Source organism: Equus quagga, chromosome 2, assembly GCF_021613505.1.
Source record: "Equus quagga isolate Etosha38 chromosome 2, UCLA_HA_Equagga_1.0, whole genome shotgun sequence".
In the NCBI taxonomy this organism is placed as follows: domain Eukaryota; kingdom Metazoa; phylum Chordata; class Mammalia; order Perissodactyla; family Equidae; genus Equus; species Equus quagga.
In genome coordinates this window covers 41,761,491-41,776,283 of record NC_060268.1, presented here as the reverse complement: position 1 = coordinate 41,776,283, position 14,793 = coordinate 41,761,491, and the positions used below count along the sequence as shown (strand labels likewise).

Here is a 14,793-nt window from a genome sequence, read left to right as displayed (position 1 = left end):
AGTGCTGGCTGAGGGCACAGGAAATGTGAATTGGTTGGGAAAGAAGGAAATTATAAACACCAACTACCACCTCGTCACCAATTAAGGAAAGAGATTTTAGTAGCTAGGCGTATTTTTCCTTGGTTTATTACATATATATTTACATTTGTTAATTTCTTTATTGTCCTTCCCCTTCCTGTACTCTTTCATACAGAGTGAGTTGATGGTAGTTAACCTCATGATTTAGTTTTTAGGTTACAGGGTATCAGGGGGATTGTAACTGAAAAAGAAAAAGAATAACCATCATAAAGAGATAAATGACTGATAAGACTTTGGGTCTCCCCTTTTGAGGGGAAACGGTAAGGGCATCTTCGTTTGTGTGAGAGATAGTCACTGCACATTAGGTGAAAGCATTATGTTGTTGCTATTATTGTTTGAAAATTAAATGTGGGTAAAAAGGTGTATATGTATGCTGAGTACCTGAAGTAATGAGCTGCTCCAGACTGTCTACTGGCAACTCAGCATCCCTCTTCTGTGTTCCTCCAAGGGTTAAGAAAGTCTGGAAAACATTTCTTAGAATCGCTTGACAACCATTTTCCATGTTAGATTCCACATATGAGAGGCACTTGTATGGAATTTGGAGAACAGAAGACAGGTAGCTTCTCTAAAGCCGCTCAGACTTTCACTAACACTCCCCTCAGAGTTCTTCCAGCATCTGCCCAGTTCCAAAGCCACTTTCACATTTTAGGTTTTTGTTTTGGCAGTGTCCCACTTTCAGGCAACAAAATCTGTTATTAATGATCTATTACAGTGTAACAAATTGTTTGAAAACTTAGCAGCTTAAAATGACAAACATTGATTGTCTCACAGTTTCTGAATTCAGGAATTTGAAGCAACTTAGCTGAGTGGTTTTGGTTCAGAGTTTCTCATGAAATTGCAGTCAAGACGTCAGCCAGGCTGCAGTCATCTGAAGATTTGACTGAGGCTGGAGAATCTGCTTCCGAGATGGCTCACTCACATACCTATTGGTCAAGGATCTCATTTCCTTGATGACTGGTTGGCAGGAGACCTGTTCTTCACTTCATGTGTCTCTCCAGGATGTTGCCTGACTGTCCTCATGAGATGGCAGCTGGCTTCCTACGGAGCTAGTGAACCAAGAGACAGCAAAGAGGAAGCCACAGTGCACTTTATTACTCATCTCAGAAGTGACACACCATTATTTCTACTTTATTCTATTCATTTGAAGAACTCACTCAGTTCAGCCCTCACTCCAGGGAAGGAAATTAAGCTCTACTTCTAGAAAGGAGGCGTATCAAAGAATTTGTGAACATATTTTAAAACCACCATGAGTTCTCTCAGAGCATTTGATCTAAAGAGAGTTTAGGGGGAAAGGAGTTCTTTATAGCTTTCGTGATATGGTAAAAAAGGAAGTCATTTAGAGTCAGGATGGGGCCAGCGAACCAAAGAGTAGTCATGACTCGGAAGTATTTTGACTCTGAAATGTAGGAGAAAGTTGGGAAAGGTAAAAAGGTCAAGTCTGTTGCAATTTTTGCATGTCTTTCTCTCTCTTTTAACTTAAAATTACATTTGAAACTTGCACATTCTGTCATCATGTCAGATTCTCAATACTAACAGTGATATTAGGGTAACACGGATACATCTATTTTCATACTATTTTGACTACTGTGACTCTAGAAAATATTTCCCGCTTGATATTAGACCTTCTTCTCAAGCCTCACATCCATTCCTTTCATCCAATATGTCTATCTCCTCTACCGCTGAGCTAAAGAAGAAACACCTGTGGGTGTGATTTGAAGGAAGAGTCCTTCCTCCACCCCCAGATTAGTCCCAAAGCCCAACCTCAACAACCGGACCAGCAGGCTGAAATTCTCTTCTGTTTCTCCTTTGAATTAAGACTTTTGTCAATAGTTACCCATTTACATCTCACCTTTCTTAAACATAGATGTGATTATGTCCCTCCTCTGCTTAAAAACGGAGACTTAAATGGTCCCCTAATGCCTATAACAAAGCCTATGGATGACCTCCAGGAAATCTGTGAATTCCCCACATTTTGTCATAAGTGCATTATTTTGGAGAACAAGCCTATAGCTTTCAATGGATTCCCAAAGCAATAAGTTACCACAAAATGTCAAGAACCACCAGTCTGGGGCAAAACGTTTGACTCAATAAGGGGCAAGAGATTCATCACAATTTGGCTCCACCTTCACTCTCCATCCATATCTTATGTCACAGCTATGACATCTTTTTTTTTAAATCCATTTTTCACTTTTTGGGGGGGGGGGGGGGCGTCTAGGGAAGATTCACCCTGAGCTAACATCTGTTGCCATTCTTCCTCTTTTTTTTTTCTCCTCCCCAAAGCCCCAGTGCATAATTGTATGTTCTAGTTGTATGTCCTTCTAGTTCTTTTGTGTGAGCCTCTGCCACAGCATGGCTACTGACAGATGAGTGGTATGGTTCCATGGGACCAGAAACCAAACCTGGGCTGCTGAAGCAGTGAGTGCCAAACTTTAACCACTAGGCCACAAGGGCTGGCTCTGACTTGTCTTTTCTTATGCTGTCTGTATGTCCATGCTTCCTTGCCTTTGTTTTTGCCTTTCTCTGCTTAGAATACCCTTTCCCCTTCTCTACCAGGAAAATCACTATGCATGCCTTGGAACCCAGCTCAAATGTCATATCCTGGTGGAATGAATGATCTAAGCACCAATATACTTTGTATATATTTCTAGCCTGGCTGTAATTATTTCTTCACTCATCTGATTAACCCTGGGCTGAGAGAATCTCAGAGTAAGTATTGGTCTTATTCGAATTTATATTTCCAAGGCCTAGCACAGGTCATACGAGGGACTACTGTTTGTTTGGTAGGTGGATGAGCATCACCCTGGACTATATCCTGACAGAACAGGGACAATTCTCCCTTGGAGCATCCCTCTGCAAACCCCGTACTCACTGAGGACCATTTCTTCTCAGTCTGATGCTGTGCTCTCTGGGCTGTATAGTGAGCTTTATACTTTTAGATTTCACTGGTCAGTAAAATTCCAAAAATAATTTTGGAGATCAACATAGGATTGCCAATTTTAAATTTTTCCAAGAAAAAACATTTTTAAAAATTATCACCTACTCTCTCCATCATTTTTTAAAAGAAAAGTCACTTTAACACCTCAAAAGTAGGAAGGACATAATCTCAGCCGAGAGGGTAGTCTTTTGAATTAAATACATTTAGGGTTTTTAAAAGCTTACTGCACTGACCTTCTTTTCTCATTCCATGATGAAAAATTCATTCCTGGTTATCAGTTCTAAAATAATGTTTTGAAACCATGGATTTAGACCTTTGCTTCCGAGAGGCAGCTCCTGCATTCTTCCTGACTCAAGAAGGAGTTTTAGGCCTCATGACAGAAATAGTCCTTCAGGATTTCCCCATGTTTTCTTCTTGTGGGTGTGGAGAGAAGTACTTGGAACCAAGAGACCAACTAATGCATATTGAGCACCTCTGTGCTAGTCACTTGGCATGTGTATTAGGTGCACATGTCAGTTGACAAACTCAAGAATGCAGGAAATGCAACTTTATTTCTTTTTTACTGCATTTATTTTCTATTTGAATATGTTCTACTGGGTGACAGAAATGCAATTTTAATCAATTCAGGGTCCGCCCGTTTCTTTCCCTAGGGGTTGCATCTTTGATCCAGGGGCCGGATTCAGTGTATCAGCAGTGCTGGATTAAACCTACAAAGGTCTTAAGCACTGAAAAGATTATGATGTCTCACATGTAATCGAAAATTTTTTAAGTACTTATTTTATAGTTTACTATTTCCCAACAAAGTTCTGGGCTTGTTTTTTTGGTTTTGTTGTTGTTGTTGTTGTTGTTTTCCTGAAATGATCACTTCAGTGCTTTTCATTCTTTCGAAATTTTTTCTTATTTTTTTGGGTGGATACTTTGTTTTCCTGGCTTCCTTGGCAAATTCTTGACCTCCCTGTGGGGTCATCTGGCACTGCTCCCTGGCCCTCAGCATCCACCTGGGTGTATTGGATTGTACTGTGGGTTCATGTAGGTCACCACAGAATCCTCCTCACCCTGCCCACACAAGACTGCCTCAGATCTGAAGGCTCTTTATGCCACATAGGGGCCACTCTAGGTTAGTTTATCTCTTTGGTGTAAAACTTTGATCCCTATTAAAAGGCAACACTTACTATTATCAGTCATCGTACTTTGTACAAACAAAGGAGCAGAGTGGGTAGAAGGGTGGGCAATAGGCAGGGAACAGGAGGACACTGTGTCACATTATTTTCCACTGGCTCAAATTCTCTTCTTTATTTTTGTTTAACTTTCTGATTCCTGCACTAGAATATAGGTCTATGAGAACAACACATCTTATCGTATATAATGTCTTATTCCTGACTGTAGCCCCAGAGCCTAGATCAGTGCCTGGCACATAGTAGGCCGTCAATAAATATTTTTAATTGAAATGAATGAGAATCAATGAGATAACGACAACACAAAGAGGTGGAGGGGTGTCAGAATGAGGGGGCTGGAAGTGCTGAAAACAAATTTCAATTATTTTACAATTCTGCTGGAAGCTTATGTCAGCTCTTCCTTGGAGAGTTTCCTTCCACCGCAGTGAGAAATGCCTCTTCCATCTACAGCATGTCTTCTGTTGTTTTCTTATTGTTACCTGTGGGCTAGTATTTTCTTCCAGCTGGAAAGTAAACCACATGGGCAAGAAGTATCTGTATACAGCTTTGCAGCTCCCTATGATGTACTGTACTTTAAGAGCTAAAAGATGCTATTTTGAATGGTGAGTGAATGAGTGAATGAATGAATGAATGGAACTTGAGTCAGGAACATCCAGAGAATCCATGTTGGAGGGGTGAAGTCCAAAGTGGAGTCCTCTAGACTGAGTCTTATCCAACCTCAGCATTCTACTTCCACTTCCTGGGGTGCAGCGCCTCCTAGTGGAAGTCCAGGAAGCTGCCTCCTCCTTAGATGCCCCCAAACATGGGCCCCTCAGTGACTCCCTCCCAGATCTCCCTCTTTCCTTCCTCACAACCTCAAAGTCACCCCCATCGATGAGGCCCAGTAGACATGGGCAGGTCCCTTTTAGGAACCCCAAGTACTCACAAGGTGAACAGTGAAGACCTCCCTTAGAGCCAGGTAGTTCCTCTAGATGACAGCAGCACTTCTCAAACTTGAAGGTGCAGATGAATCATCTGGGGAGGATCTTGTTCAAGTGAAGATTCTCATCCAGTAGTTCTGTGTTGTGGACCAAGATTCTGAATTTGAACCAGCTTCCAGGTGATACCGGGATGCTGGTCCAGTCTGTACTGCACCCTTGTGGTGACCGGCAGCTGCAGCAGCAACAGCTCCCAGATGCTCCGGTGTGACCAGGTAGCCATGGGGTTGTTAGTTGAAGCAAACACTCCGAAGCTTATAAATTACAGTTGTTCCCTTCAAGGTTTGCCCGTTGAAGTTCTGCCTGCCTCTTTGCTGGTGCTGAGACCTAGAGAAGAGCTCGGACCTCACGCTGGAACAGAAGGATCATATCCCCAGAATCAAAAACTACAAAACGTGGGTTTAAAACAAGAGGTCAAAGGAGGAGGGTGCTGACTGCTCAGAGAGGGTGTCACAGAGCAGCAATCCTGGTGAGGTCATCCCAGGCCAGGGTCTCTAGCTCATAGCTTTGCCAGCCCAGAAACTCCGTTTTGCCAGTGCGCCCAGAGATAAGCAGATTCAAGGGCAATGAATCATACCAACCAGACTCTTAAGAGTCTAAACCAAAATACCAAGAGTAAGAAGAACAAATGCCAACTACTCAGAAGCTTGTTCAGAGCAATGCTCTTCCCTGCAGGAATGTCTACACGGGCAGTCAAATCATTAGCAAAAGTCTGTTTTGTGGGCCTGAAATCAGAGTAAGGGGAATTGAGTGAGTGACCTTGGAAGAGGATATTATGAAATTTCACGAGCTGGATGCACCCATCTCCAGGATAATGGTATACCTGCCGAAAAGGTCAGCAGTTGGAGGTGCAGGAGAGCACCTTCCCCTTCAGTTACTCTTCCTGCAACCAGGAACCTTCTGTTGACTTTCTTTAGGGCATTCCTGCCCTCAGAATACGCTTCAGCTGCCTTGGTTGGATGTAAATGGCTGAGTGGGTTACCTCAGATGGTGTATGTTTGTGGTTTTTTATTTTCTTGGTTGATTGCTTTTACTCGAATACTCCAAGAGAGTCACTGCTCCAGACTTTCTCCCCAGATTCTGGGGAGCAGCTCATTGCCCAGCATGAAACCACCTGCAGGAGAGGAGTGGGGGGATGGAGGCAGGGCCATCAGGGAAAAAGCCAGAGCCTTTCCTTGCTTCCCACCTTGACACCTTATTCCAGCCCGCAGATTTAAAAACCTTCAATGTAGTTATTTGGTAAGTTGTCATGTTCCTGTTGGCTGGTTCTTTTTCTGCTGGTAATGTTGATTTTCTATATATATAGCTCTTAAATCAATCATCCAAAATTTGGCAAGTTCTCAGGCTCACCATCCGCCGTTGTATTCTCTCATGGTCTGAGCTGTCCTGTAGTGTAGCTTTAAACTCATCAAATTTAGGGAACAGGGCTTGGGGAGACTGGGGGAGATTACAGCCCTCAACACTATCTTGCTTCTACACGCTGTTCAGTCAGTCTTTGTGGATAGACTGTCAGTAAAGGGGGGCACAACCCCACTGCAATGTCCATCTCTCCCAGGAATGCTTCCTGACTTGCTTTGCCACCCCCTCAGGTCCCCTGGGAGAAGCTCATTCCTCACTAAGTCCTATCTCATTCCCTCCTTGACAGTGATACAGCTGCTGCCAGCCACGAGACAGCCAAGTGTAAAACTTACTTCCATTTTGCCTAATGCCAAATGGCAGACCTAAATTTGTTGAGTTCGGAATTTTTAGGTGCTCATAAAACAAACAAATAAAATTTGTGTTAAACCTAAGGTAGATTAGGAAAAAAATCCTCAAGGAGAAAAGTACCTTCTCACTCCGAGGTTGTGGAGATGGAGGCCGCAAACTGCTCGTTAGCACCCCTCATGGAGGCTATGAGAACCAGCGCCGCCAGCACGGTCGCATTTTTCACTCGTCACAGTGTATTGTCTAATCTGCACTCTTCTAACCTGTAATAAGTGTTTGCACATTGTTCCTATAATCTTTACACTCCCAAGTATTGAAGTTTTAGCCAGTGTCAGGCTTTTTAGAGAACCCAATATACGATTTGACTGTTGACAGGGGCCAAATGAAGAAAGAGAAAGAGTACCACACAGAATAACGTCCTAAAATGGAACAATCACATAACGGGGAAGATGAAGGTTGGCTGACTGACAAGCAGATGAAGAATTAGAAAGTAAATTCCCAGAGTTCACTTTTTACCCCATTATAATTTCGGCCCTAATATCAAGCAGCAACAAACACGGGGCATAACCACAGAGAGGAATGTGACTTCCCAAATCTAAAAAGGCGCCCTTGCCGTGCCATTGTTCCCACAATGCCGTGACTCGGATTCGAACCGAGGTTGCTGCGGCCACAACGCAGAGTACTAACCACTATACGATCACGGCGAGCTACCGGGACGCCACGGAATGCACGCTACCGAGCGCTGGTCTTCTCGTCTATACCGCCACTGGGCTAGCCTTCCGAAGGTGCCCATTGTCTACCAGGCTCCTCTGGCCCTCGCGCTGACACCTACACGTGGACTCCCCAGCCGAAGTCTCCGCTGGTCGTCTGCATGGGCCCTAAGAGAGCACAGGAAAGTGCTTTGCAAACTAAAGGACTCCTAGGAAGCCAGGACTACGACCTGGGCGCTCACTTAGCCTGCGCAGATGTGAGGCCCCGAGTCGCCCCAATGGTGGCCCTCGGTCCCTCTCACACCCACCGTGCCCTGACGCTCACGCTATTTGCAAGGCTTCTGGTTGGGAATGGGGCTCTCTTAAACTCCACCAGAAGGAAAATCAGTTCCAACCAACCCACACAACGTCCTTCGAGGCTTTGGCGTGGGCGGGGGGGGGGGGGGGGGGGGGGGGGGGGGAGGTGACTGCGAGCGCAGCCCGCGCGGTGGTGAAGCGGAGGGATTTGCCCCATGAGCAAGCACGGACAGAAATCAGTAACGCAAGAAGTCCAGTGCGCCTGCGTACACTCAGGGAGCGGAGAGGTTGGAGCTGGGTGGGAACCAGTCAGTGACACATCAAGGGGGCGGGGCTTTCAACAGAGAAGAGCTCAAGGGAGAAGGTTTGTGCCTGGGTCCCCAGTAGCTCGCCGTGATCGTATAGTGGTTAGTACTCTGCGTTGTGGCCGCAGCAACCTCGGTTCGAATCCGAGTCACGGCATTGCGTAAAGCAATAACACGGCAGGGGGTCTCACTTTTGTCACTCTCCTCCATTTTTATCTCGAGCTTGTAACATTCTCGAGAATGGATCCCAATCCCCTTGTGACAGATGGAAACGACATTTATGCCAGCTCTGGATAAATTGGACTTCCGAAGAATATAGGCTTCCGGTTACTCTGGGGCTGTGCGCGTTATCCTTCTTGGGGACAAAGCACAAAGGGCTCACAAGGCTGTGCTGTAATAGACATATGTATGAATTCCCATGGCAGCGCTGGAAACAGACTCCCATTAATAGGAAGAGAAGGCTTGGCAGAGGAGGTGACCTTTGAAGTAGCTCTTAAAGGCAGAAAGGGAGTTTGTGAAGCAGCCAGGATAATCTCGTGTGCAAAGGCTTAAAGAGGGTCTTGAAAAGCAACCCTCGTAATTCCTCTTTGTAAATCTTCTCTCTCCCCTACCCCTACGATGCCCAAAGGCCCTGGCCTGACAGGTAACAGGCGCTTCTCAAGGACCTGTTGAGTGAATGAATGCAAGTAGTTAGGGGATGGGAAACGACACTGAAGGAGGGCCAGGAGATGAGCTGGAAAAGGCAGACGAATTTCCTGCAGTCTACGGGATGGGAATGAGAGGTGGAAGAGTGAAATGATTCAATTAGTGTTTAGCAAGATCCCTCTGGCGCCTCTGCAGGGTGGGGGTGCGGGGTGATTAGAGCAGACGACACTGTAGAGACAGGTGGTCACTCTGGATTCACTTGTTAGAAGCAGTGGCACGTTTTCAGTTTAGCAAAAAGCCACGGCCTACTGTGGACTCCGCCTGGTTCTAGGCGCCGTGAGGGAGGGAGCACTGATGGATAAGAAGAAAAACTGGACCCAGTCCCTGCTGCCGCCCAGGGGCACAACAGAGGTGGGCACCGGGTGCAGCGGGAGCACTGCGGAGGGAGGGGTCAGGGCTGTCGGGGGAGTAGAAGAAGCTGCAAGGAAGTGGAGGTTGAGGCAGAGGGGAATGGCAGTGTGAGAATTGTTCATTGAGTCCCTTCTACGTGGTCAGCCCGGTTCTGGTCCACATCCTGCGCAAATGCGGCGTTGGGTCGCTCCTGGAGGGATCAGGAGGGAGGAGAATCCCTGAGGAGCGCCCCTCTGAAGGCCCGGGGTCGCTGGAAGGGTCTCCCGGGCACAGGAGAGGAGCATCTTCCTAGCAATGGGAATTACACAGCTTACGAACACTTTGAGCTCCGTCCGGTCCCGTCCCTAGCTGCCCAAGTGGTCCCCCGTAAAGTCCCACCTCCCTCACATGGAACCCACCCTTCCGCATTCCATCATCACCACCTCCTGTGGTTAATGGACCAAAACAGAACAGAACCTGATCAAATGGCGACAGCACAATGCGCCTGCGCATTCTCAGAGTCGGCCTCGGGCTGGAACCCCGCCCCATAGGTGGGCCCTTTGGTGACGTGCAGACTGGGAAGGCCTATGACTGTTGAAGAGGACAATCAGAAAGCTATCCTCACAGGTCCCCGGTAGCTCGCCGTGATCGTATAGTGGTTAGTACTCTGCGTTGTGGCCGCAGCAACCTCGGTTCGAATCCGAGTCACGGCATTGTGGGAACAATGGCACGGCAAGGGGTCTGTGATTTTATGTTTCCTCTTTTTTTTTTCCCCCAAGTCGATAATATTTTGTATAAATCATAACTCAGTTTCGTGAAATAAGCCGCTGCATCTCTCTACCTTGAAAATTGAGCCACCCCTAAGATCGCCACCCGCGGTAATTCTCATTGAATGCTCTGAATACAGCTTCAGATCAAACAGTTGTAATCCCCTCTTTCCCCCCAAAATCTAAAATCGGTGACTAAATTATTCTCCTATACCAGCAAGACAGCTGTGACCTTGCGGTTTATTCCTTTCCTTTTCATGCATTTTTTAAAAAATTGGGTTGTTCATTTTTAAATAGAGAATACACGTACACAAGTCCAGTGGAAAGTCTCCCTCTCACTCTTCACTCGAACCACCGATTATTGCCAGTTTCCGTATCTTCCCATGACAGTCCTTGTATAAACAAACATTTACATGTGTATATAGGTATGCAAATATATTCCCCCTTTCTTTTGCATGATACAAACGACCCTTCCCTTCCTCCTCCTCTCCCCCAGAAGTCCTATAGACTTGAGGTGATAGATTTGCACTGGTAGGCAATCTGCCTTTACAGGGAAGAGTACACACACCTAGAGGGAATCTCCATCCACCCTGATCCTGTCCTTTTTCTCCCCGGGCCCTGGCTCCTGGCTGGAGAGGATGGAGAACAGTTTGGGTTGGTAAGATAGGAGAAAAGATTTCCTTACCGTGGCCATAAAAACCTTTGAATGGGAGCCTGGGCTCTGTTGGGAAGCAGCCCTATTTTGATTTCTGGTTGGAAGGGCAGCAAAGTATCCTGAGTTTGGAGTTTGGAAGAGGAACTTGACTTGGTATTCCATTTGGAGACCCTCCTCTTCCCTTATCTTATTGTCAGGATCCAATTTAAGTCACAAACCACTAAAGTTAGAAAATTCAAGCTCATTGAAGGCAGAATTGAGTCTTAGTAGGTGTGTGTTCCAAGTATACAGCTTCTCCATAAATATCTAAATAGAGGTTTCTTATGGAGTCCATAAATAAATGACCTGGCCTAGTTTGCTTTGTGGTTGCATCCTAAGTTGTATTCTTTCAACACAGAACCATGTTATTTTCATGTCAGAGAAACGGAAAACTTGGCCCAAATGAAGCTCCATCTACATCTAAAATCTCACAGAACAAAGTGCATATGTGAGTATACTGGATATTAGTCCTCTCAAGGTTGTAGACAGAGATGGGCCCAAGGCAAGAACCAGACTTAAATGAAGGCAAAACCCAGAAGGGATCAGAGCCCAGGACAGGACTAGGCATCCAAAGACGGGCAAACAGAAGTGAGGACACCCCACTCAGTACCCAGTAAGAAAAGTAAGGGATAAGGACTAGGCCTTGGGACATGCACAAATTTAGGAGGTTAAGTGCAGAAGAAAGGGTGTGTCTTGAGAAAGAGGACAACCAGAAAGTGTCATCTTAAAGAAAGTTCGGGAGAAAAAGGTTTCAAGCACAGAGGAGGTCAGCAGACTCAGGTGCTGCAAAGGAGAAAGAGGTGTAAGACAAAATCATTGGATTTGACACTTAGAAGTCCTTGTTGACTTTTAAAAGCTTCCACGAGAGCAACTGGACAATGTGTATCAAGAGTCAGGAAAAATAAACACTCTTTGTCCCAATAATTCCGCTTTTGGGAATCTTGCCGAAGGAAATAATACTGAACTTGGAAAGGTTATCTGCATAGAGATGTTTGTTACAGATTTACTAAGAAGGGAGGAGAATGGAAATAGCCTAAATGCTCAACAAATAGAGTGTTGAACTAAGTTATATTCATTTGACAATATATTAAATAGTCATTTAAAAAGTATAAAGTCAACTTTTAAATACTGTATCCAACTAAAAAGAATAAGATTCCCTTAAAGAAATGACTGATTACAGGTCTGCAGGAGGGGAAGTGCAAGTTGAGTCTGAAATATCTGGTGTGAGAAAGCAAGTAAGTGCTTAAAGATTGATGGGACTAAGTCAAAAGGACACAGAAGCCTCTTGGAGGGGTTCCTATTGGTCAAATTTGGGACAATTTGAGCATGAAAAAGAGTAATGGTGGGAATGGATTATATCACATTGAATAAAAAGGAATTTTTAAGACCATGGGGATGAGAGAGAGACAGAGAGATAGAGGGAGGAGGAGGAAGAAGGAGGAAGAAGTCTTCTTTACAGAAGAATGCCAGATAATAAATGAAGAAGAAATGACAGAATTAGAAAGTTACCATTTTGCAACCCCTAGTGTAATAACAAATGCAAGCATAGATCATCCGTGGAAGCTAAAACCACTGGGTAAAACACTGTTTGAAGCAAATAGCCAAAAGGTCTTAGGATAGTGCACCACCGCTGACCTTACACTGTGAAGTGGAGATATCTGATGGACTCCAACTCAACCAAGTAATCAAGCCCAGCATCACCAATAAAGGGACAAATGTGCACTATTGGCCTGCTGATGTGACACACTGGGGAGTCTACAACATCCCCTACATAGTGGTCTTTTCAAAAATGTTTAACCTGAATCTAATCATGAGGAAACTATGGAAAAATCCAGAATGTGGGACATGCTACATGACAACAGCCCTGGACACTTCAAAATGTTCAATGTCATGAAAAACAAACTAGCAACAATAAAATGGGGAAATGTTCAAGATTAAAGAAGACTGAAGAAATTTAAATGCAATGCAGGAACTTTGATTAAATCTTGAATCAGGACAAAAAATATATACATAAAAGACATTTTGTGGGAAAATGGAAAAAATTTAATATGCTCTAATAGACAATACTATTGTGGTAATGGTGTTACGGCCCACAGAAGAATTCCTTATTCTTAGGAAATGGCTGCTGAAGTATTTAGAGCTGAAGTGTCATGATATTTGCAACTTGCATCAAATGGTTAAGAAAAAAAAGAAAAAAGGATAGAGCAAATACGGCAAGATGTTTAAAAGTAGTGAATCTAGGTGAAGGGTATACAGATTTCTGCTGTACTTTCTTTGAAGTATTCTGTAGGTTTGGAATTTTTTGAAAAAGAAGTTGGAAGAAAATAAAGCTTACATAAAAATGGGGAAATTATGCAATATTAGGTAAAAAAAGACATAAAATTGTGTATACCACAATTATAGCTATATAAAATAGGAACAAGAGAAAGTATCTTTATTCATTTCAACATTTGTTAAACTCCTGCCATGTGTCAGGCTCTGCACTAAGTGATAGGAACATCCTGTTCCCCTTCAGAATCCTAATTCTACGGTGTAATGCTTAACATGCTTAACATGCAAGGCTTTGGATCTGACAAACTCCACCCAAGTCTCAGAGGAGCCTTGCTGTGATGGCCTCACCTCTGTACCCTTGGTTCCTAGTGAGCTGCCTGGCCCATGAGATACTCAACAATGCCTGTTTCTGGGAGCCCACGCTTTGGTGGTGGAGGAAAGTGCAGATAATTACAGATAATTTAAAAGAAGAGTAAGTACAAGGTGTTATAACTCTTAAATTATAATTTAAACTCTACCTTTATGCTATCTTCTCCCCTCCTCATCTAACTTTATTTCCTACTCTTCTCCACTATGAATCCTCCATTTTTTTATGCCATGTTGGGTCTCACCTCAGTGCCTTTGCTCAGTTCATGCTGACCTCCTAGCTTGGAATGACCTTACACTTCTTTTCTTCATCTGTCCAAATCCTACCCAGCTCAGGTCTGCCTCCTCCATGAAGCCTGCCCTCTTTTGTGCAGACTTCGCTGATTCCACTCCTCTGAGCTGTCAGCAGCTTAACTTTGTACTACTTAAGCACATGTGACTTCATTTGACACCTACCATTGCAAGCATTTTACAGATTTCACAGTCTGTTCATATCCATCATCTATTTCCACTAATCCTCACACAACCATCATCATGCCCTTTGCAGATATAAGGAAAATGAGAGTCAGTGGCATTGAGTACCTTGCCCTGAGATCTGACTAAAGCCCACAACTGTTGGACTCCTGAGTCAGACACCTGCTGATTGAAGATTTGCTGCAATATGGATGCACTGGCCCATTCTTCTGGTATTTATTATCTCTATGTTTAGCTTTGCATTCTTAGTCAATTTTTTAAGCTGCATATTTTTACAATGTGCGCATGTTGTTTTCTCTATTATACTTCATGAAACCAGGCACAATTTCAGATATTTCAGTATGTCCTACAGCCCTTCTGAAAAAAACCCCAGGAGATTCGTGTTCACATTAAAGTTTGAGAAGCCGTGTCCTATAACACCAGCTAGAATATGCACAAAGCAGAAACTCAACAACTATTTTGAGACCTGTGGCCCTGAGAATCCCAGGGGATTCTTAGTTTTGCCATCACATCCTTCTCTACTCCCCCAACTTTGAGCCCCTTTCCCTTTAGGGCCTCCCGTGGCTCTTTGCTCCCTCACAGGGCAGATATGAACCTAAGGATGAGGGAGACAGTGAGGCAGTGCCCCGGGGATGACGTGAGGCGAAGCTGCTACCTTCCCAGCAGAGCCAAAAGCAAATGTTGGCGTCGGCTACAACATTTCTGGGAAGAAATTGGCTTTATTTCTAAGACAAAAATGCCTATCGCTTGAGCATTCTAGCCTCGGGAGGGTAAGGGGTTTGTGATAGACAACATTGGAACTGTTTCTAGACTTGATTTATTGACTTGTCTGTTTCTATTCTGTCACTAATCTGATTGACAATGAAACCCGGGATGTGACTTGAGGGGATTTCTGCGTGCGTGCGCGCTGCCGTCAGGTGGGTGGGCCTGTTCGGAGCAGGTGCGTCCGTAGGTGGGAGGTGTTTGTGCAAGGGCTGTTTGTATGTGAGGAGGGCGTGAGTGGAA

General features: G+C 44.6%; 3 non-coding genes across 3 annotated transcripts; 2 read left to right on the top strand and 1 right to left on the bottom strand.

Moving 5' to 3' along the window:
• Positions 1-7,501: 7,501 nt before the first annotated feature.
• On the bottom strand, positions 7,502-7,573 carry TRNAH-GUG (transfer RNA histidin (anticodon GUG)). Its single transcript has one exon. It is a non-coding gene; the product is annotated as a tRNA-His (tRNA).
• A 693-nt stretch (positions 7,574-8,266) lies between these two features.
• TRNAH-GUG (transfer RNA histidin (anticodon GUG)) lies at positions 8,267-8,338 on the top strand. The gene has a single exon. It is a non-coding gene; the product is annotated as a tRNA-His (tRNA).
• Positions 8,339-9,857: 1,519 nt separating this feature from the next.
• Positions 9,858-9,929, top strand: TRNAH-GUG (transfer RNA histidin (anticodon GUG)). Its single transcript has one exon. It is a non-coding gene; the product is annotated as a tRNA-His (tRNA).
• Positions 9,930-14,793: the final 4,864 nt, after the last annotated feature.